This window comes from Rhinolophus hipposideros (genome assembly GCF_964194185.1).
Source record: "Rhinolophus hipposideros genome assembly, chromosome: 6".
NCBI classification, from domain to species: domain Eukaryota; kingdom Metazoa; phylum Chordata; class Mammalia; order Chiroptera; family Rhinolophidae; genus Rhinolophus; species Rhinolophus hipposideros.
This window is the reverse complement of record NC_138052.1, coordinates 18,488,294-18,512,899: the sequence shown is the minus strand read 5'-3', so window position 1 is coordinate 18,512,899 and position 24,606 is coordinate 18,488,294.

Genomic DNA, 24,606 nt, shown 5'->3' with positions numbered 1-24,606 from the left:
GAAGGAAAAAAGAGGCCTGTCCTTCAAGATGTTTGCCTGTGATCAAGAAAGAAAAATAATGTGACTTCCAATCAGCCATGTGGGTTTCTTAATACCAAAAATGTAACTGAGCTCAGGGAAAGGTAGTAAAAATTGTAGGTCTCCACCTAGCCAGTACCAGCCCAAAGAAGCCATCACGGGGTGACCTCGGCTGGGTGCCACCTGAAGCACCATATAGCCAGAGGACCACCTCTGTGCCACATGCCCAGCCAGGAAAACCATATTCACATCTGGACGTGGGCCTTATCCCTCCGTCTCCAGGAACACCTCCATATATAAGACAGAGCTGTCTCCTGTATCTTCATGTTCTCGACAGTAACATCAACTATTATTATTACAACTAGACTTCAAGGAACATGTAGTTTACTCTTTGATAACATTATACTATTTATTCTTTAAAAACAATCTTATGCCATGAACACAGTTATCCACATCTTATAACTGAGGAAAGTGAGGATCAAAGAAGTTCAGGTACTTGCCCCAGATCATATGACTACTGGGTGGCAGAGCCTGAAATCAAGCCCACAGGTACCTGACTCTGCTGGAACCCCTCTGCTCCCCACAAAGCTTGCTAACCAAGAGCATCTTACTCAAAATTGTCCAAGGCCTCGTGATGCTAATATAATGCAAAGTGTGCCTCTCACCACATCTTTGAGGGTGAGATAGTTGTCTTGACCCAAGCCTGGAGTCAGAAGGACCAAGCTCAAGTTCTGACCTTGGTAACTAATTCTCATAACCACCCTGGACCTGTCTCCTTGTGCATAAAAGAGGGGTGCATGCTGGCTAGATCAGGGGACTCCAACTTGGATTATGTACACCGTTATTTTAAAAAGGACATATTGCCAATATATATGCATTCATTTATCCTTTCACTTATAAGGTACAAATATATGCTTCAATGAATTTTGCACGTATTATTAAAAGACATAAAAACAAAATATTTAAAAGGATGAGATAAAGATGAAATAAAGAATACGAAATATCCTGTTGATTGTGATGGCTTGATGCGATCATCAGCTGTCGCCTCAAGGCACAGTAGGAATTGGGGTAAGATTAATATATTATCATAATAGTAGACGAAAATCTATAGATCAAACATCTTGATAATTCAAGACATTTTGGGCTGACTTCTTCCCAGGTTTGATGGAACAGCCTTTGTTTTTCCCTCCTGACAGTGATCGATGGAGAGGGGCAGCGCTGCTGTGTCTGTGTGGTCCACTAGAGCTTGCACAGTCTTCACCTCGTAGTGTTGCCAAGTGTCCACTGAATGAGGGATAGCTTCATTTAAACAGGGAAATAGAATTCATAAATCTATCTAAGTAAGCTTATGTATTAGATTCCTGTGGCTGCTATAACAAAGTACCATAAACTAGGTGGCTTTAAACAACAGAAATTTATTCTCCTACATTTCTGGAGGCTAGAAGTGTGAAATCAAGGTGTCAGAGGGCCATGCTCCCTCTGATACCTGAAAGGGAGACTCCTTCCTTACTTAATCTAGCTGCTGGTGTTAACTGGTAATCCTTGGCTTGTTGATGCTTCATTCCAATGTGTGCCCGGTCACCATATGGCTGTCTCCTCTCAGTGTGTCTCTGTCTCTGTGTCTCTTCTCCTCTTCTTATAAGTACATCAGCCATTTTAGGTGTTCCATCCTAATTCAGTATGACCTTATCTAATTTAAGTAATTGCATCTACAATGCCCCTATTCCCAAGTAAGTCACATTCTGAGACACTGGGAGTTTGGACTTCAGCATATCTTTTTGTGGGACATAATTTAAACCATAACAGCATGCATATGAGGTTGGACAATTAGGTTCACAAACTCATCCTAGAAAAAGTGCTACATGCCTCGTTGCTGAATATCACTATGGCCATCTTTGAAGCTATACACTGACACCGGTGCCTGGTGCACCCCTCAAAGCAATTCTGGAACTCTTTTTCTGGAATGGCCATCAGAGCTGTTACCGTATTACCCTTGATGTCCTGAATGTCATCAAATTGTCTTCCTTTCAATATTTTCTCTATCTTCAGGTAAAAAAGAAGTCATCGGGGGCCAGATCAGGTGAGTAGGGAGGTTCCAATACAGTTATTTGTTTGTATTGGAACTGATGTTCCACTACACTTATTTGTTTACTGGCTAAAAACTCCCTCACAGACAGTGCTGTGTGAGCTGGTGCATTGTCGTGATGCAAGAGCCACGAATTGTTGGTGAAAAATTCAGGTCGTCTAACTTTTTCATGCAGCCTTTTCAGCACTTCCAAATAGTAAACTTGGTTAACTGTCCAGTTGGTACAAATTCATAATGAATAATCCCTCTGATATCGAAAAAAGGTTAGCAACATCGTTGCAACAAGTTCTTGAACTTAACTGTCAGACCTCATAAGTATGTTGAAAGGAAAGGAAACAGGGAAGGCAGCATTGTGCATGCTATAGAACCGTCACCCTTGCCTCAGACCTGGGACCTACATACATGACCCGTGACATTTTGCTGCATAGAGCAAGTGAGGATGTGATGTCACCCATATGTTAATTTTTAACATATTTTTTTAATTCAGGGAACAGGAAACCTATCAAAGAGGCTGAGAAGGAGCATCCAGAGAAAGAGAGATTAGAAAAAGGACAAGAGTGTAACCTCACTTAGTGAGGGGAGATGAATGCTTTAAGAAGGAAGGGTCAGCTGGAGCTGAGGAGTCATTATGATAATGTCTAGGAGACGGCCGCTGGCCTTAACAATAGGACGATCACTATGGCCTTTAATTGTGGTTTGATGCTAATATTTTCTCCCATATCTCCGATGGATAACCTTATGCATATTACAGGGTGCAAGCACTTTTATTTTAGAGACTTCTGTCCTAGAGAATCCCAAAAGTTTCTTCCAGCTTCAAAAACGTAATGACCCCATAAACATCCCTTCCCCAAAGGTAACTTCCAAGATGACTAAGAACTCAGATGATGTGAAACAGTATTAGATTGAACCATATAAGAATTTTGAGAGCGGAAAGGGGAGACATAAAACGGTCACTTGACTTCATTAAGGGCATGCCTACAAGGAAAGCATGTAGGAAAACATTATGTTGGAAGAAACTGACGGCCTTATCACTAATCACTATCATTAGTACTGTTTTCCATTTACCGCATGGAAGGCAGCATATTGTACTGGTTAATGGCTTAAATATGGATCCAGACTTCCTAGTTCAAATCCCACCTCTGCCACTTACTAGCTTTATAACTTTGGGTTACATAATCTTTTTGTGTCTCAGTTTTCTCATTTGTAAAATCTGTTATGCTAGTACTACCTCATAGGGTTACTTAGCAAAGAAGTATAGGTTAAGTGCTTAAAACAGTGCCTAGTACATATTAAGAGGCATGTAAGTGTTCATTGCTGTTTCAGTGATGATGACAATGGCGGTGATAATGATGGCCATTTACTGAGTTTCTCTAATGACCTAGACACTGTGCTAAGCATTTTACTTATCTTATTTCTTGTCATCAATGCAAAATAGCACAGTGATTAAGAGAATCAGCCTGACCTCAAATTCAAGCCTTGTCACTTGTTAGCAAGTCACCCTGGATGGGTCAACTTAACATTTCCAAGCTTTATTTTCCTCATAGGACTAACAAATTATCCGTGTATTCCATGTATCCATGTAATAGCACATGATGAATAGTCAATGTTCAATTAATTCAGGTTCTTATGATTCATGACTTAAGGAAGGACGTATATAATTACATCCATGCTGGTCGAGGGTCTCACAGTTGATGTGGACTTGAAGTTGGCCTAAAAGTCAAGTCAGTTATCTGGGCATCTTGTGATATGGCAGGCACAGTTTCGATCTACTTGTCATTCAATCCCTTATACCTCATGACACTGTGCCAATCATTGATTGACAAGGGTTTCTCCGAGCAGCAGGAGGTATAAATAGAAGCACCCAAACTTTCAGCAGAACAATAGCCACCCTGTCTTTCTTAAAAGTAAAGTGCTGGCTTGCCTTGGTACAGTGGGGAAACAACAGTTTAAATTACCATTGAGCGGCGGAAATTTTGAATTTAGACCCAGTCCTGAAACTAACTAAGGTGTGATCTTGGTTGAACAGATTATCTCGTCTCTATGGACCCTTTGAATTCAGAAATTCTACAATTTCATGGCTTTACATTCCAGGTGGGACTATAAGACCAAGATATATAAGATAATGAGCAAATGATTTGAGGCCATTCATGACCAAAAGATAAAGTCTTCATGGAGGTTAGGGAAGCCTTTAATTAATGAGTTAGATAGCATTTTCTAAAATGCCCAAACGTGAGCATCTCCTTAGGCACCTTTTTAAAAGTACAGATTTCTGGACCCCATCCCAGACCAACTGAATTACAATCTCCAGAAAATCTGTATTTTTAATAAGCACCTCTGATTCTTAATCAATGGGCTCACCCCCTAGACATTTAAATTTAATTAGAGTGGTCATTCAGAGGACAGTATTTTTAAAAGCTCTACAGGTTGTTCTATTGTAACCAGAGTTGAAAATCACTAAGTTAGATCATTGAATTGTTGGGGAAAGAATTTTAAAGAAAAGGATCAGATATTTGTCCACCCCGTTCATAGTAGCATTATTCACAATAGCCAAAATATGGAAGTAACCCAAATGTCTACTGACAGATGAGTGGATAAACAAAATGTGATATATACATACAATGGAATATTATTATTAAGCCTTTGGAAGGAAGGAAATTCTGACACAGCTCACCATGGATGAACTTTGAAAACATTTTGCTAAGTGAAATAAGCCAGATACAAAAAGACACATATTAAATAAATATGGTTCCATTTATTTAAAGTAGTCAAGCTCATAGAAACAGAAAGTAGACTGGTGATTCCCAGGGTCTTGGGGGTGAGAAACAAGGCATTATAGTTTAATGGATATAGAGTTATGATTTTACAAGATGAAAAAGTTCTGCAGATGGACTGCACAATAGTGTGAATGTACTTAACACTGCCAAACTGTACACTTAAACGTAGTTAAGGTGCTAAATTTTATGTTACGTGTATTTTACCATAATTTTAAAAAAAACTGTTTTTAAAAGATGGAATGGTAGATGATAGATAGCTTATCTGACACTGCCCCCATGCCGACCGTGGCAGACATTGCTAATTGAGTACTGCTCACTCCCACACACAGCCCAGGTCTTCACAGTCCCTGATACAGGAAAGAATAGTATGAGAAGAGATGGGCAGAAAGTGAAATGATTAAGGTTATGTGCCTGTGTGTCTGGGAAAGGGAGTAAGAACAGGGGAGAAACGGAGGTTATCCACCAAGGATGGAAGGGAGTACTAGGAAGGAAAAGAGACACAATAAATGAAATGCTCCCAAACACACTATGAACTATCCTTTCAAATACTGCCTAGTGAGCAGAAGGGCACATACTCCTTTTCTGTTACCATAGTACTATGCAGCCTTACTAGGGACTAATTAGCCACAGAGGTCCACTGGCAAGCACTCTAGTGATGATCCATCTCAGGAGATGGACCTGAGTTCTGTCTGCTCCGGGACCACCTGGAGGGGCAGCACTCCACCCCTCCACCCTCAGATCCCACTCCACCCGCAGCCGTACTTCACTCCCATGGCACAGACACACATCTGCCCCTGGGTCCAATGCACCAACTGGCAAGGCTCAGAACTGTCTGAAGCAGGAACCTTTTTAGAAATGGATAGGTGTTAGGAGCAGCTTTTTCACGACATTCTCCTTAACACTTGTCTAGACTAGACCTTCGAGGGGTCGGACTTTTTGAAAAGAAGACCAGTCAACACCTTTAAATGAATCATGTCCTCTGGAGGGGTTCTTTCCCCTTCTCTATTCACAGTTCCTTTTGTTTCTCAAAACCAGAGGAGACAAATGTGGTAGTATTCCCTTCAATAATTGGGTTTCCATCCTGGCCTAGCAAAGCCAAAAATCTATGAGGAAGGAAGCCTGAGGTTCAAAGTCAGGGTGTGGGGGAGTTTATCTGCGTGGAGGGGGCTGGGTTGTTCCCACAATAATCAGTACTACAAAGGCAAATCAATGCTTGAAGATTTGCTCCCTGCTTTTGTACTAATTAGTGTACAGAAGGGAGGAGGAGGGAGGAGATGCAGGGGCAGCCACCAGCTGTGAAGATTTGTTATGTTAATTAACAACATGAGGAGACTGGAAAACCAGTCAGGTCCGCTCTGGGTGCCCAGAGGGGTCCTGTACTGCCCAGGGAGTTGGGGGAAAGGTGCGGGAAGGGGGTACTGACTGCCTCCCCTGGGGCTGCTGCTCCTGCCCAATCCCAAGGTGGCAGCACTGGAGCCCTAAACTCCCTTTAGCTGGACACCAAGAAGCAGCTCCCACCCGCCACCCAGAAACCTACTGTGTTTCCCCAAAAATAAGACCTAACCGGAAAATAAGCCCTAGCATGATTTTTCAAGATGACATCCCCTGAACATAAGCCCTGATGTGTCTTTTGGAGCACAACTTAATATAAGACCCAGTCTTCTTTTTGGGGAAACACGGTACTTGAGATACCTTGGATAGAAAATCCTCTGGAGAGGGTTTCTCTGTCACGGCCACAGTCACTTTGCTAGCTTAAGCCACCACAAGAAAGCTTCTTTCCCATGGCTTCTGGCTGTATTTTATGTCGGCTTTAAGTGTAGGTTTATAAGAGTGAATAAAGGGGTTAGTGAGTAGGAGAACACCGAGGGGAAATATGGAGCTGAGTTTAGAGTCTAGTGGTAAAGAATAATGGAGCTCTATTATTAGTAAAGTAACTCCGCCTTTTAAAAGGGGGCTGCAAGTCTGGGCAGCTGTTAAATGCACTCAAAAATAGGTTGTTAAGCTTGCTTTAAACCCCTTTATTTTTCCTGTGCCCAGAGAAGCCATCTTGCCCACATACCTGCTTCTGGAGGTGATGGAGGCAATTTATCTGCTTGCTTCCTTCACTAGTATCTAGGGATGGCTGCAGCATCTGGGCAAACGCTCTGATGCCAAGTCCCCAGGTAGAGTAAGGTGCTAGAGCCCCTACAGTGGCCTCCCTTGATCCCTGGAAATTGTCCCTTCAAATGTGGTCCACTCCTCTAGACACTGGGTGGCAAGGAGAGGGGGGAATGCACCATTGGAATAGTGCAGTGGTATAGCTGGAAGGCAACAGAGACGGCATACGATCTGACAGTCTCACTTGGAGGCAATGCAATAGCTAAAAGTCACAAGGACAACACAGAGGGACAAATGGCCTGAAGCAGAGCCAGACATGAACCCAGGGTTCAGATGCCTAGGCTGCACTCTCTGTCATCCCCCTGCACTGAGACAGTCTGATTCTGCTCTAGTCATTGCTTGCTGAGAGATGTCCCCATGCGCCCTAGTCAGCTCCAGCAACTTTGGAGGGGAGGATAAGGAGCTGGAAATCATGTATTCATTAGGCAAATATTGATTACTGAGGCCCCGCTGAAGGCCAGAGATGGAGCCCAGTTCTGGGGACACAAAGGGGGATTCACAGTCCAGAGGGGACAGCAGAGCCTTGAATCAAAAATCCACCTGTAATATTGTGTCATAAGAGGTGGACATTGGAGCCCATGAAAGGAAGCAGCAAGCTGCTGTGTCAGCTGGAAAAGCCTCCCTGGCACAGGTGGTAATTGAGCTGAACGGCAAACCCCTCCCCAGAGCAATACCCATCTCCTTGGTCTTCCGTGTCCCTCTTGGGACACTTCTCCCAGAAATTCAGCCCCTTCATACTTGCCCTCTGGCTGCTCAGGACCCCAAGGTTTGCCCTCCCCAAGAATGCCTTCTGGTCGCTTCTCACTGTCCTTCTAAACTGGCTTCTTGTTTTATTGGGAGGAGGAAAATGTTCTAAAAATGGATGGCAGTGGTTGTACAACTCAATAAATTTACGAAAAATCATTGAATTGTACACTTAATATGAGTGAACTGTATAGTATGTAAATTACACCTCAATGAAGTTATTTTTTTTAATTCCCAACATTGTTTATGTTATAGCATACAGAAAAAAATGATAGCATTTGTATCACACCTTGAGATAAGCTGAAGGAAATTTAGAGTTTAGTGGAAAAGAACTATTATACTTTATTTATATCAACACAGTAGTCCCCCTTTATTTGTGGGGAATATGCTACAAGACCCCCAGTAGATGCCGGAAATTGCAGATAGTACCTAACAGGTGGGGATATGCTAGACAGAGGGATGATTCACATCCCAGGCAGGACAGAGTGGGATGGCACAAGATTTCATCATGCTACTCAGAACAACATGCAATTTAAAACTTATGAATTGTTTATTTCTGGAATTTTCCATTTAATATTTTTGGCCCATGGTTGACCGCAAGTAACTGAAATCTGTGAAAGTGAAAACCACAGTTAAGGGGAGACTACCGTATAAGAAAAATAAAAAAACAAAACTTTCAGAAAGCTATTAAATAGTGAATAGAATAATTTCCAAATAAAATGCTTTCAAGTAGATTGAGGGAAGGGTGGTTATCAAGTAGATTGGAGGGGTATCACTTTGTGAGGGGTGTAAATGTCTAACTTTTACATTGTTTTGTATACTTGAAACTACTAATAAAAAAAAAGTGCTTTGAAATATGTAAGTGAGACGCTTGAATTTGTGTCTATGAACATTTCATAACCTCTCCCCATTGTCTGGGGGGGAACACAGGTTGGAAATGTCTTATGTAACACTGGAAGAGCATTTTTTTAATGACAATCTCTCCAAATTTCTGATGATCTCCATCAACAAGAAACTTTTGTTCTCCCAAGGAGGTAATAAAAAGTTTTAAATAATTTTTACAGCCATTCAAAAATCTACATTTAAATTATATTGGAATAATCTAATAACACTTTCCTTCATCGGCAAACGAGTAATCTTGACATTCTGTGATAATATAAACAGATTTCAAATTCAATCAAATTTTTCATGCCAACTATTCCAAGATAATTATGATTATGTGTATTTGTAAAATATACAAGGATTCTTAGAACAATCAGCTTACAGCTGGCTTGGATGACACTAAAAGCGTATAGAAGCTGTAAAAATAATCACCCAGAATATGTGAAGCCCTTGGAGTTGGGTCTACCAGGACACCCTGACTGGCCAACACCTTGGATGCCGTACTCTGCTCCCTGGGTGCCTGGGACACTAACTGGGCACCTGGGCACCTGGAACACCAAAGCTCCCACAGCTGCCTGGGCACTTGTCCTCAATGGGCAGTAGTGGTCTTTGCAACTGGCTGCACAAGTGGATGTCCAGGGAGTCGGGCAAGGGGTGGAGGGGCTCACAGCAGGTTGGTGGGCCATGTCAGCAGACTCCCAAGTCAGAACCCCTCTAAGAGACACATGAGGCTCAGCTGACCGCCCTGAGGGGTAAGGGATCCTGATCTGGGGGACAGGCTGTGCTGATGCCCGATAACAACTCCTGTGTTTGGACTTCCAGCTCACTCCCTGCAGAGACAGGGAGCTCAGAGTGACAGGGGCAGAAGGTTCAAAACACGAACTTGGAAAAAAATCTGTGTTTAGGAAGTGGGTGGACAAGTAGCAGCTTGGGGAGACAATGGACGGGGAGGAAAAGTAAATGCTGAGAGATCACAGAAGTTAAAGGAAGGGAGTAATTAACTGAGAGAGATAATATAGTTGGAAGTGCTACTAAGAGGAGGAGGGGATGTGAGGACTGTAGGAAGTGGTGGAGAAGCGACCCTTGGTGCCTGAGGAGCCAGTGGTGTACAAGGTTAGGGAGGTGCTGTTGAAGAAACGTGATTCATGACACTTGAAAAAGATGGTAAAGAAGACACGGCGATGGGGGCTCTGTAGTAGGGGAGAGAGATCAGGTTTATCACCCAATACAACAAGGACAAGTGGAGATTTAGAGCCAAAGAGCAGGGTGGGAGGCAGTGGACAGAAGATAACCAAGAGGAGACAGCAGGCGTGAGGGGGATTCTGGTTAAACTGATCTCACGGGCTTCTTGCTGAAGGCAGCCCAGAGTGATAAGAGCGATCAGATTCCAAGTGTGGGGAGACTTTTGCTAAATTTGACTCAGCAGGGTTCTTGCTAAAGCTGGATTAAGCAGGTTGAGGACAGAGCCCAAGGTCAAGGTGTAGTCCAGATGGGGGCTCAGAGGAGCCTGACACAGGTTTGGTTAAGGAGGTCATTGTCAGAGGAGTTTGGTAGCTTCGGGAAGTCACATGACCAATGGTGCATTACTGTTCGACTTACTGGCCCAAGGGAAGGAGGCTGTGAGCAGCTCTGCTGGTCGTGCTGGGGGTCGGGGGGAGCTCTCTGAGAGAGCCAGGACCTAGGAGGGTATAAGTTCAGGAATCCAGAAACAAAGGCCATCCTGGACAGGAAGGAGCTCCTCTGCCTCTGATTTGGGAGCCAAGGTTTTCCTGCTGGGAAGACAAGGAGGAGATTCAAGGAGCCAAAAAGCCACCAACTAGTCAGTTGGTGCAACAGATGGGGACAGCTGGCCCCTGGCAATGTTCCTTCATTGTTTATGAGCCAGTACTTTCTAGACAGCTGCTGTGTGCCAGGCCCGGGACAACTGAGACATGGGCCTCGGAATCCAGGGGAACAAGTGACTTATCAGAGCATCACAGAGCCAGCAGAAATAACCATGTAGTGGGAAGCCACAGAAGGAGCGCCCACCCCACCTTAGTGGGCTTAGGGAGGCTTCCTTAAGTAGGGCACATTTCAGCCAAGACACAAGGAAGAGGAAGAGTTAGACTTGAAAGGCAAAAACTATTCCAGGAAACTTCCCAGGAGCACAGTGGAGTGCAGAGCATTTGGGAATGAAAAGTGCTCAACTTGGATGGAGGCGCAGCATAGAAAGGCAGAAGGTGATGGCCAATGAGACAGGGCAGGATCCAGATCATGATGGTGCTATAATCAGACTTAAAGGGTCTGCAGTTTGCCTCAGGTTCGTTCCAGGTTTTGAAATAAAAAGGTTGATCTAAAGGAGAAAGCCTTTCCCTGTCCTCCTAGACTCTTAGGGCACAGAGAAAAATAAGGGGTATTGGGCCATTCAGATGATATGGTATTTAGATCAGATTTACAAAGTCAGGGGCCCTGAAGATCAACACCTTTACAAACAAGGTTAATTGGGTTTAGTTGTTGTCCTGGTTCTTTCCTTTTTTTTTTTGCAGAGATTATATAGAGTGCATATGAGCCATCACTAACTTTTCTTAAAACACAATTTACGTGTCTTATTTCTCCACTCAAGAATCTTCTGAGGCTTCCCCCGGCTGTCCCATCAAATCTGAGTTTCCCTGTTTGGATTTTAAGATCCCCCATTAACTAACTCACCTTTTTTTTTCCTTCTGACTAACGTGGACCTCTCTACCAGCTTTCTCCACGTCAGCACATTTACTGATGGCCTTAGAAGACAGACACTGCACTGAGAGCTCACATGTTGTTTCAGAGAATTTCACAGCTCAATAAATCAAAGTGTGAGGGGAATGGGGCTGCCTCAGGAGTTCAGAGAAAGAGAGCCGTAGGGAGCCCAGCACACCTGCCTCTGTGCCTTTGGAGACTGCTTCAGGTCTGGTGGCTGACAAAGGAAGTGATATCAAAGGAATAAGGAAAAATTCTTGATCGTGAATGTGAAAATGGAGAGTCAGTAAAGCATAATTGGAAATAGCATGTTCTTTGGAGCAACCCATACCAGCCCAGTAGCCTTTAGCAAGTTAGATAACCCCTCTGAGCCTCAATTTTTACTTGTGTGCAGACCTGATGACCGTATCTGCCTTGTAAGGTTATTGTGGAGAGTAAGTTAAATGAAACACTATAGGCAAAGTACTCAAAGTACTCAACACAATGTCTAGCAGATATCTCTCAGTAACCAGTAATTATTAGTGCTCATTATAATAATATTCCGCAAAACTGCACAGATAGCATGGCAGTGAGATATCCATCTCAGGACTCCCATTGCTTTCCTACCTACCAGCTATGTGAATTTGAGCAAGTTACTTCAACCTCTCTGTTCCTCGTTTTCTTTATCCATAAAATGAGGATGATAGTATCTACTACAAATGACACTTATTAATATCAGCATTGGGTCTGAAAGGAGGAGAGGAGCTGAAGTCTAAGATGGGGTGAGGAAGAGGAAAGCTGTACACCTTTCCCTAGGCTGAAAGGAGCTGCTGCTGGCCCTCGCGTCTCAGTGATGTTGGCATATAAACAGACAGGCAGACAGTGGGACAGAATACAAAGCCCAGGAATACCATACTGTAATGCAGGGTTTCAGCTCCCGCTCCTCACACAAGAACGCAGGATAGGGTGAGGCCAAAAAGGAACAACAATGGAGCCATAAATAGGGGAGTCATACCCCTATATTTTCAATGGCAGCCAGTCGAGACACAAAAGCAAGCAGCCTCCAGTACGCCAACGAGGGCTCTTCCTGCACCCCAGTCTCATTGGCAGCCAGGCGAGACACAGGAAGTAGGATCAACATGATCCGCAACCCGCCATCCGCTCTTTCTAACCCCACTTACTAGTCGCAATCCGCTGTCCACATCTCTGCCAACCAACCAACCCCAGCGTAGACATGGCAGTTATATTAGTGGCTAATGGCTAACCAGTTACAGCAGATGGCCACCCAGCCACAGCGGATGGCCATCTGATTACAGCTGATGGCCATCTAATAACTGAACCAGCACCTTTCCACGTGAGGCCGAGAGCCTGGAAACTGCTCTCTGGGACTCTGTCCCTACACATACCCTCTCAAATTAGAGGAGAGAAGTGGACTGTTCAGTCAGTACAGGGAGCTGAGAGCACTGGGCAGCCATCTGGAAAAGCTGGCTGGACCCTCCATCCTCTGATGAGGAACGAAGAACTGGGCAGATGGGTCAGAGACTTATATCCTGCATACTTTTTTAATTTTTGAAGTTAGAACTACTCAAAAGCATTACCTACCATAAAAAGTTAAAGGGGGAAAAAGAGACAAATTAATAGTGTCCCAGAAGTGATGGAAGTTGGATTGTCCAGGAACAGAGCCTGTAATTGCACAGATGAGATTGGTTTCTCTGGAAAGTGTGTACTCCATCCTTACCGTAGACCACACAACACAGGAACACTCAGGGCCAGCCTAGAAAAGGGTTCTGGAGGATGGGAGGTCTCTCTTGCCATCCCTGACTGTCTGTGGACATTGGGCCATGACATCAAAGCAAACTCAAGCACTCGCTGAGAAGGGAGTATAGCGTATGCATGCCCGTTTTCCCAGAACCACCATTAAGTTGTCAGATTGACAGAGATCAGAGCATGAAGGCCTAGGATCCTGGACATGTAAATTTGTCAGGAGGTAGACACCCGGACTTGGGGTACCACTGAAGCCGTCAGACCCAAAGAAAGCCAGAAGAATAAAAGGGCATCTCCAAAGTGGGATCTCCAAGACAGAAGCCCTGAGCATTTACTGAGAGAGGGCAGGGAGAGCAGGAGACACAGGGTGCATTTCCCCAAGTTTACCCTCTGCAGGGCCTCCCCTTTGAGGAGTCGGGCCTTCCAAAGAAGCTGAAGGCTGCACCTAATGACCTCAGAAAATTTTCTCAGGCTCCACTGTCCTCAGCAGTGATTTCAATTGCCCACCTGGTAAAAGTTTACACCCCCAGATCTGAGGCCTTTCACCCCCATTGGACCATTCCAGGGGAATTGTGGGTTTCAAAGCCCTCTTTCCTCCTTGAGAGCACCCTCCTCCACAGAGCAGGCAGGCCTTATCCCAACTGTCCCAGCCTTTGATTTGTACCTCCTACTGGCACTTCATGAGAGGACTCACCTCACATGGCTAATGGTCCCTCAGTGGGTTACAGGTCACAAGCAAGAAAGAAAAGGAATACAGAAATCAATGCAGCCCATAAACTCTCATTCCCTTGCCTCTCTCCCCAGCTCTAAGGACCAGAGGCTAATTCGACTGATGTGGAAGGCACTGCCCAGGAATTGTTTTATTATTTTCTAATTATAAAAGGAGAACTCTATTTCTTGTCCTTCTGGGTCATACCCTGGAGATTAGGAACAGTGGCAGTGTCCTCATAGAAATATCTAAAACTACAGAATGAAAACGTAAGAAGAAGAATTCAAACACCAATTATCCTACCACCCAGGGCAGTACAGTTATCATCTTGATGTATGTTTCCAACATTTTTATTAAAGCCTGGTTTATATAATTTGGATTATATTGTGTATATTCATTTACCATATAATATCATCCACATCATATCATTTCTCCACGGACTGAAATTCTTTAATAATTTTTAGTAGTTACATAATATTCCACCTAAAGGATAATGCTGAGACTTATTTAATGAATCCCATAATGCTAGACATTTTTTTTGTGCAGGTTTTCCATAATATAAATAAGTTCAATAGATAATGTTTTACCTAAAGATTGACCCATGTGTCAGATCATTTCCCTAGGAAAAATTCCCGAAACTTATGATTACTGGGTCAAAGGGTATGAACAGGTCTAAGCCAATAGAGAGTGTCAAACTATCTGCAAAAAAAAGTTAGTGGATACAAAAGAAGTTGTATCCATTTTTACTCCCCCAGCCAACTGTAGATTTTAACTTTTATTCTCTATATCAAACTGGGAACCACTTCCCAGCTGAGCTGTGGTATCCGGAAGAAAGGGGTGTCCTATCAGCATGTATGCCCATGGAATTAATCGGTCCATCAGGAGAGGTTTATCTGGAATCTCGCCCAGGCGGGGGGTTGGGGGGTAAAAATGCAGTGGGCATGTGCTTTTGATCACCAGCTTCCACTGACCTTGTTTCTGCTCGTAACTGTCTAGGGATCCACCTGAGGGATTTTTTTCCCCTTGATACCAAATATGTGGTGTGTTTTCCAACACCAATTGTCTGATTCTCTACCACCAAGTGGGTACCCTATAATTCAATTCGATTCTGACACTAACTCCCAGGGTTAGCACACAGCCTATAGGTTAAGGGCTCAGTGCCATAAGACTGCCCCCACTTCAGACACTAGATGCAAATACTAGGTTGCCACCCATACTTCTGACTGACTGGCAATAATTCAGGGGTTCCCTGAACTCCTCCCTTCAGTCTCAATAATTTATTACAACAACTCACCACATTCAGAAAAGCACTTTACTTACTATTACTATTTATTATAAATGATACAATTCAGGAACAGCCAAATGGAAGAGATGCATGGGGCAAGGCAGGAGGGGCCTGCATGGAGCTTCCATGCCCTCTTTGGGTATGCCATCTTCCCAGCACCTGGATGTGCTCACCTACCTGGAACCTTCTTGAACCCCATAATTTAAGAGTTTTGATGGAGGTTCCATTATATAGACACACTTGACTGTCGTTGGCCACTGGTGACTGAACTTAATCTCCAGCCCTCCTCTCCTCCCTGGATGGGGGGGTGGGGTTGAAAGTTCTAACCCTCTAATCACTGCTTGGTCTTTCCGGTCACTAGCCCCATCCTGAAGCTATATAGGAACCCCTGCCTTGAGTCATCTCATTAGAATACAAAAGATAGCAAATTTCAAGAGTCTTAAGAGCTCCTGTGCCAGGAACTGAGGACAAAAACGAAGTGTTTATTTTATTACACTATGCCACCTCTTCCCCATTTTCTGTTTTTATGGTCCATATGGAACCCTACTCTCAATTCCAAAGGTTGAACATAAGATCTAGGCTCAAGCCAGCCAGTGCATCAAATCTCCACTCTAGCCACAGAGATTGGACTGGGGGTAAACACATGACCTAAATCAGATTCAACGAGCTACAATGAAATTTTATGATATTTTCATGCTTTCCCATGAGAGATGAAGCTGAAAAGATATAATATCTGGGACAGTGACAACCATCTCTTGTTACCACAATGAAGAACCTAAGAATGAATCCTCATAAAAGAGAAACACCAAACGATGGTAAGTAAGAAAGTCCATATGAGTCTCGTTCAAACCATGTTTAAACCAGAACCTGCCTGGGCTTTTCAGCCACAGAAGAATTCCCATTTTGCTTTAGTCAATTTGGGTTGTTTTTTCCAGTTGTGAGAATCAAAAACCCCTTAACTGGCACAGGGTTTCTGGTAGATGCTGATAATATTGCAAGGAAGGGGAAGTGGTTCAGGAAGCAGAATAGTAGGGTCAGAGCCAGGGTAACTCCTGAGATGGGGCCAAGAGTATAGGAGCAGGGTCAGCATACCTGGAGGGACCTCAAGTCCTAGAGGTACGTAGGCCCACCTCATCACAGACCAGAGGGGCAGGCTGAGCAAAGGAGGGAGATGTGATTTGTCAGCACTTGTCAGTAAACCAGCCAGAGAGCCTAGGTTACAAGACCTGGAATCTGGACAGAAAGGCAGGAGTTTGGTCCTAGAGCAAGATAATGGGCAGGTGCCAAATGTGTGACACAGGTTAGAATGTGGGCAAGGAGAACCAAACAAGAGCCTGGGGCTTCTGCACCCTGGGAATGGGGCCAGAAGTGGTGTGTCGCTGATAGTAATTTGGGGCAGAGGCTCTTGATGCTGAGGTTCTGCCATCTGTATGTCATTCTCTCTGAAGTCCAAGAGTTTAGGGCTGCATTGAGCCTGGAGTGGTAGGAATTAAACGCCCCCATCTGTGGGGACTGGCGCATGTGGGGCAGGTGGGCAGATCAACACGTACAGAAATATTGGTCACTGGACGTAGGGGACTCTGCTAAGGCAAGACTGAGAGCTCCTTGAGGACAAGAAATGTGAGTTGTGCAACGTCATAGCCATCAGGGAAATGCAAATCACAACCACAGTGAGATACTGGGATGACTGTGAAGAAAAGACAGATATTAACAAGTGCTGTTGAAGATGTGGAGGCATTGTAACCCTAGTGCTTTACTGGTGAGGATGGAACATGTCACAGCCACTTTAGAAAACAGTCTGGCTGTTTGTCGAAATATTACTATATGACCCAGCAATTCCACTGCTAGGTTTACACCCAAGAGAAATGAAAACATAGGCCTACACAAAAATGTGCACGTGAATGTTTGTAGCAGCTTTGTTCATAAGAGTCCAACAGTGTAAAGAACCCAAATGTCCATCTTCTGATAAATGAATAAACAAAACATGATATATCTATGCAATGAAAAATTATTTGGCAATGAAAAGAAACGATGCACTGATTACTATCTACACTATAACGTGGATGAAACTTGAAAACATATGCTAAGTAAAAGAGGCCAGTTACAAAAGACCACATAGTGTATGATTTCATTTACATGAAATGACCAGAATAAGCAAGTCTATGACAACAGAAAGTAGATTAGTGACTGCCTAGGGCTGGTGGGAGAAGCGTGATGGGGAGTGATTGCTAGTGGGTATGCTTTTTTTGTGGGGGGGATGAAAATGTTCTAAACTTAGATTGTGGTGATAGTTGCATAACTCTGCCAATATACTAAATACAATTGAATCGTACACTTTAAATGGGAAAATTGTATGGTATGTGAATTATATCTCAATAAAGCCATTTATAAAAAATGTTCTAGGTCTTTTGGAAGAAGTACTCTTACTGTGCTTGGCATAAAGATCCTGCCACATTCTCTCATTTCATTCACCCCCTAAGCCCTAAGAAATATGATACTGGGTGATTCTGATTCAGCTATATATATACAGTTCAGGAGCCTGATCTCATACCTCTCCTTCCGCTCTTGGCTCTCCTTTTTTTGCAGTGATTAATCCCAAACCTTCCATGCTTTCTCTGCCATAGAGAAGCTAAAAAAATCCATTGTATCCTCAAAAACACACCGTCAACATGGACAGACTACACACTGAAATCACCCTACTTTCTTGTAGGCTTTGTTTCTAGGAATGCAAGCTCTGTGAAGGCTTAAGCCACTGTCCCTGACAGTGTCCCCAGGCATAGTCACCAATTCCCGCCCCCCCAATACCTAGGCTGAGCCAGTGTGTAACAATTCCTGATTATAATGGCTCACCACCTCACCCCCAACAACACCCACCCTGGAGTACATCTGAGAAACTCCTAGAGCAAGGCTTCCCAAGCTATGACATGCCTACATGTCACCAGAGATCTTATTTAAAAGCGGGTTCTAGTTTAGTAGGGCTGGGATGGGACCTGAGAATCTGCATTTCTAACCGACATCCAGTCAATGCTGATGCAGCTGGTCTGGGAACCAGATTTTGAGGAGCAAGGTCCTAGCTGGTTCTGAATGAGATGGTTTGCAAACCACATTGAGCAACATCATGCTAAAGTCTGTCTCACCACTGTGGAGCTTTCTATTGTATTCAGTACATCCAGGGCTTTTGTCTCGGCTTAATAATATTCTGAGGAAGAGGTTGATTGAGCCTATATTATGCTCATGAAGATTGTACTCCCTTTGAGCCACTCTCCTTAGCATGGTGGCATGAAAAAGAGAATCAGCATCACCTGGAAACGTATCAGAAAAGCGAATTCTCAGGCTCTACCCAGACCTGCTGAATCAGGAACAATGCATCTGTGTTGGAACAAGCGTTACAGGTGATGCTGGCACCTCACTAGCATTTGAGACCCACAGTCATAGGGTAACAGCCAGAGTCTGAACGTGGCTCCCCAACTCTGCACCATCCAGCCCCTGCCCGCACCTTCCCTAGCCTTTGTTCTGTCTCTGTAATGTCTTGAGGCCTTCTTAACAGCTATGCTTTTTGTCTGGTGAGGCAAAGCAGACTTGTTTCAGTTAGAAAAGCTGCCCCCACTTTCTGAGTGAGCTTAGTACATAACCTCAAGCAGATTTTCCCCTGAACGTGAGAAGGGTCCTCTCCATTCCATAACTTAGGGGAGGGGGCATTCATTGCCCTAACAGGAACTTCTGTGGAACTGGCTACAAATTCCTCTCCATGGCCCTGGAACCCAACACTGTAGCAGAAGAGCAGGGTCAAGATGCTTCAGGGAGGAGAGAGGGCTAAGCTCTACCGGCTTCCTCTTCTTCACAATCAATGTTTTTAGAAGTTCTCCTATATTCTGCATTGGGTTGAAGTCAGTCAGCAGGAAAGGGAACCCAGCAAAGGGAAACGGATGCCATGTGGAGCAGGGGCCTGGTAACTCAGCCTCGACACCGATGCGCAGGCCTAAATGTTGACAAGTGAAGGTAACTTTGGCCCAAGCCAGTCACATGGGCACAGAGGCTATGCTTTGGGACTAAGGGCCTAGCACACTTATATCGACACCTTGGCCAGTGGGTCTCCTTCATGGTTATGTCCCCAAAACTAGCACAGTGCTAGTCCAAGGTAGGAACATAGTAACTATTCTTGCAGATTGGCTGACTGAGAACTCACCTAAAATCACTGGACCAGCCTATTCATTCAACTGACAAGGAAACTGAAGCCCAGAAAGGTGAGTAACTTCCCCCTTGTCATGCCACCAACCAGTGGCAGAGTCACCCTAGAACCTGGACCCTCAGATGTCCAAGGCCTTCATTCCCACACCTCACACCCAGCTAAATTCCCCAAGGCCAACATTCCTTGCTTTTCTGTCAGATTCAATACATAGTTCAGGGCTTGATTATTTTTTTTTAATTAATGTTAAATTTTGGTGTGAAGGAAGAGGGCCTCTGAAACAAGTTAGTCATGTCAATCCACAGTTATTTTTAATTACCTTGGCTTTTTATAATTTCCAGCTCCCAGCACTGTATTGCTGATAGAATTGCCCTGGCATTGGGCTAGAGATAACAGACCTAGTCTATAACCCAATTTTCTGAACTATATTCAAATGTGAAGAGTTAGCAAAAATGGAACATGGGGTCAGGGCTTATTTTCTGTAAGCACTTCTTCCTAATTATCGAAAAGGGACATGGTGACAATCTTCATAGCTGGGTTTTGTTCTGGGGGTTTTACACTAGAGTAAAGATTTGTTATTTGAAACAAGGTCAAACATTCATACAAAGAAAAATAGAAAACGTCTCTTAATGGAAAAAAAGAAAATCCCTTGAATAAGTATAAAAATTGATTAGACTCTATACAAGTGCCTGGAAATAAAATGATTTTCTAAAATTACCAGAATGCATTATTTATGGTATGAGTCACTGAGGTAGGAGAATAACATATTAAGAAAACCAGAGGGCTATAGAATTTTTTTAAAGTGATAGGATGAGATTTGTGAGCAACTCAGTTACAGATGAAAAACGGCTTTGCAATCCTCTCCAAGGATTATGGTGACAACCTCTGGGTCTATGCACAATGCCACCCCTAGTTGTAATGACAATATGCAGAAGAACTCAGAGGTCATGCTACTTAGGAAAACTACTCAAAAAAGAAAAGTGCACAACTTCCAGTAATAATAAAAAGTATCATGGTAATGTCAACTGCAACTATTATAACCTTGCCAATCATTTTTAAACTTTAAGAACTTTTATATTCATCATCAATTTGCCCCCACAACAAAGTTATGAGGTACTCAGACATGGTGACGTGCCAATGTCATTTATTTATTGAGCACCTACCATGTGCCAGGCGACAAAGAACAATGTAGAACAAAAGAGAAGTATTCCCTGCTCAGGTGGAACCAACAGTGTTGTGGGAAGGCAGATATTAAATTGCAATTCCACATGAAGAAAACTTTTGTTCTTTCTATCCATCATTCAACAAACATTTATTAGAAGCCTGCTTTATCCTACACTCTTACTAGACACTGTGACACATAGATAAGCAAGACGCAGCCCCTGCCTGTACGAACTTCCTGTCTAATCAGGAAGAGAGACTTCAAACAAAAAATAGTGCTGTGGGAGGACAGATGACTTCATGAAAAAGGAGACATTTGAGTTGAATGTGAAAAAAATGGGTAAGATTTTTGCTTTTCTGAGCAAAAGAGCCTTCTAGGCAGAAAAGGAAAAGGACATGTTGTGTGCAGGTCTGCAGATCTGAGGGAGACTTTGGGGTTGGGGTGGGTGTGCTGCGATGGGGGTTGGCTGAGGAGAGGAGGAGCCGTAGGAGGTGAGGCTGGCCAAGTTGATGAGGGACCAATTTGTGCAGAGGTTAGAATTCCTATCCTGCAGAGTAGCAACCTCGTGGGCAAAAAGCTGCCTTTACGGGTCTCAGCAAAGCATTAATATAACCAACTTTTCATTTTAGAGAAATACATTCTGTTTCCAAAGTAGTGTATGGATTTGAGGAGGAGGACACAGGATGCGGTCAGTTAGTAGTTAAAATCTATAACAGGACCATTCAGATAACAGTTTTTTAAAAAAAGCTACCTAGGAAAGGAAGAGGATTGTTCGATAAATCCAGACTGGTAATATACTATGTGCTAAGGGTGCCATGGACGCTATATCATTTCATCCTCACAACTTTGCTAGGTATTCCCATTTTAGAACCTGAGGCACAGAGGAGTTAGGTAATTTCCCCAAGGCCACAGGTCTGGTCTCACTGGCTGCCCGCCCATTACCATACTCGTTCACTGCACAGAGTGGACACTCAGTAAAAGTGTATCTGGGCTTGGTGGGCAAGTGTTGGTTGCCCAATGGGGAATGACTACAGTGAACGTGGGTAGACATCAGAGGAGAAAGCAATTGGAGCGACTTGCCACAACCTGGCGGGAGTCTTCAGACTACAATCTCTGGAAGTGTCATCCAGCCTCCCCATCCTCTGATAAAGATACATTGAGAAACAATCAAACAAACAGCCGCCTCTGGGAAGATCCACCAAAACCTCATTTGCTGAACAAAGGGTGATAAAATGGCAAGAAACAGGCCCCAGAGAAAAGGGACTGTGCATTCTGGCTGGGACTTCTCTTTCCACCCACTCCCCCTGCGCAGCAGGCCCATACATCACTTTTTCCTCAGACTGTTAATTAGAGAGACACCGGCCACCCCAACACAACCCGTTAATTATGAAAACCAGAGCTCTGTGCACAAAACAACATGGAAATGAAGTGACATGCATCCAATTAATTAAACCTTTACAGCTCCAATCAGTTTTAATTAGAGAAGCTATTCTTTTCACTCTCGATCAATAAATGAGCTTTGCAATACATACATGCTTTTTAATCAATTAGCAAACAGTGAAAAAAAAAGAGGTGAGTCTGTTGCAGGGGGGTATCACAAACTCTTCTACAAGTCACACGCACACCTATGTGCACTGTTCATTTTTATTGTTGGTTGGATTTATAAGCAACACGGTTGAACCTCTGCAACTTATTTCCAAGTTAAATGAAACATGAGAAAGCTGAGATATGGCAGCCCCACTATTTCCACTTAACTCCTTAGCCTCTTGTTTATAGACCTAGAAAATGCATTGAGGACACGAGAAATTAAGAAAGGCTCCTAGAAAACTATCGGCAGAGGAGCTCAAAAGCTGTTTTTTCCGGGTCACCAGGTCAGTGTCTTGACCACAGGCCAGCTCTTTCTCTCTGGGAAGGGCATTCTCCTTGACCAAGCATACAGCTCTTGAAGGACTGCTCACAAATCAGTGAAGGCCAGACAAAGAGGACAGTAGTCTAGCTCAAACCAGCCAACTCAGCCCTAGAAATTGATGGGATGGCACACGCAGCTGCCAGATGAGCCTCACGTGTGATCTTGTCAGCACCTCCCATCTGGTGCTTCCAACAGGCTGCAGTGTGCTGCTTAGCTCCGGGGTGGATTTTTAAATCCCCACACTGGGGAAGAGAGGTCATAAGAATGGAATAAGCAAAAGAAGGGCATAGGCTGGTGAATGTTCACACCTCCATCAGACAGACATAGCTAATCAATCACAAGTCCCTTGCACATTGATTCCACCAATGACTTCAGAAACAATATCCATCAATTTGACTTCAGAAACCTTGACTCAAACTGGCTTCAGTATGGAAATATATTCTCTCACATGACAGGAAGTCTAGAGGAACAAAATTGGGGTGGACTTGAGGGTTGCTTGATTCAATGGTTCAGTTAAGTCATCAAGGACCCAGTTTCTCGCCTTCTGTCTCGTCTGCCATCCTCAAATTTGGCTTTATATCCATCCTGGTTGCAAGACGGCTCAGAAGAAATCATATCCAGGATGACAGGGTCCAGAAGATACCTGCTTATAGGAGTTTCTTTCCCAGAAACTCCCAGCGGGCTTCTTCTAATGTCTCAGTGTTCAGAGGTAGGTTACTTTCCCTTTTCTAAGTCATTTACTGGTCCAAGGAAGGCAATGATCCTGGCTGCCATAGACTCGTCCATCTGGGCTGAAATGGATGTTGGAGAATCAACCATCATGTCTCCTAAGGAATTCTAATCCTTCACAGCATTGACACCCACTACTAGCTACTGATAAAAAAGGCACCAGAGATAAAAATCTCTTGGCCATCCTCTGACTGGGAAGAGTCAAGAACTTGGGGGAATAGAGAGCATGGCTTAGTTAGGGTAGTGACCTGCAGGGCAGTGATATGCAGGGTAGTTAGATAGTGAAAGAGGCAGAAGGAAAACCATTTTGTTTGGAGAAAAGTTTGAGCGTTTCAGTTCTTGGAGTTGAGAGGTCTGTGCCCCGCTTCCCCAAAGACCTGAAACAACCTATTTAAACTTATGAAGAAAAGGTTTCAGTGGATGTGATGCACATCAGGGAAAACTATGGTTCCATATCACTGGCAAAAATTAGATCAATGTGGAATTCCTCAGTCAAGGAGTTTAAATCATAAATCAGCTTACACAAGAAAGATGAAGGGAAAGCCATACACTTAGAATCCAGGTACTCAGAGAGCGACCACAAGCAACAGTCACAAAAAAGACACTCAGAAATTTGGTCCCTAAAAGAGAAAACATAAGTCAGTCTCTCTTTCTGGCAGAGAGTCCCATTTTTTCTGAGTAGTGATCTTAAAGACCCTTCTCCTTTGGTTTGAGATGAGAAGGAAAATAGTAATAATAATAATAATAATAATAATAATTTGATAATAATTGTCAAATATTAAGAGGAAGGAGAAAGAAGAGAGGTGTAAATAAGATGGCATGGTATAAACAAATGAACTAAATCCTCATTTTCCATAGTGGGAGTTAAAAAGTATTATCTAACATTCACAAATCAAAAAATAGAGGTATACAAAGGTCTGACAATTAAGTTTGCGAACTTGCCACCATGTGCTTGCATTGGCAGCACTGTACAGACAGCTCAGTAAGGTTTCATAACCTTGATATATCAGTGTCTCACAGCTGTGTTCATGTTGACATGTGGTGGTGTCTTGCTGAGTGGCGTTCACTATTGTTATTGCGTGTTTTTGTGTGTCATAGCAAGAATGTCTGAGCTTGAATTAGAGCAATAAATAAACATTAAATTTCTTCTTAAACTTGACAAGAGTGAAAATGAAATCATGGGCATGTTAGTCCAAGTTTATGGGGATGAAGAAAACCGAGTGTACAAATGGATTAAACGTTTTTCTGAGGGGAGAGAACACATCATTGACGAAGAGAGATCAGGGTAGCCAGTAACGAGCAGATCTGACAAAAACATTGCAAAGATTTGTCGAACTGTGCCTCAAAATCGTGGAATGATTGTGAGAAGCATAGCAGAACAAGTAAACATCGATAGAGAAACAATTAGGAAAATCCTAACTGAAAATCTTGGCATGAGAAACGTGTGCAAAAATGGTCCCGAAGGAGCTCGCTGATGAACAAAAACAAAGGAGAGTCAAAATTTGTCAAG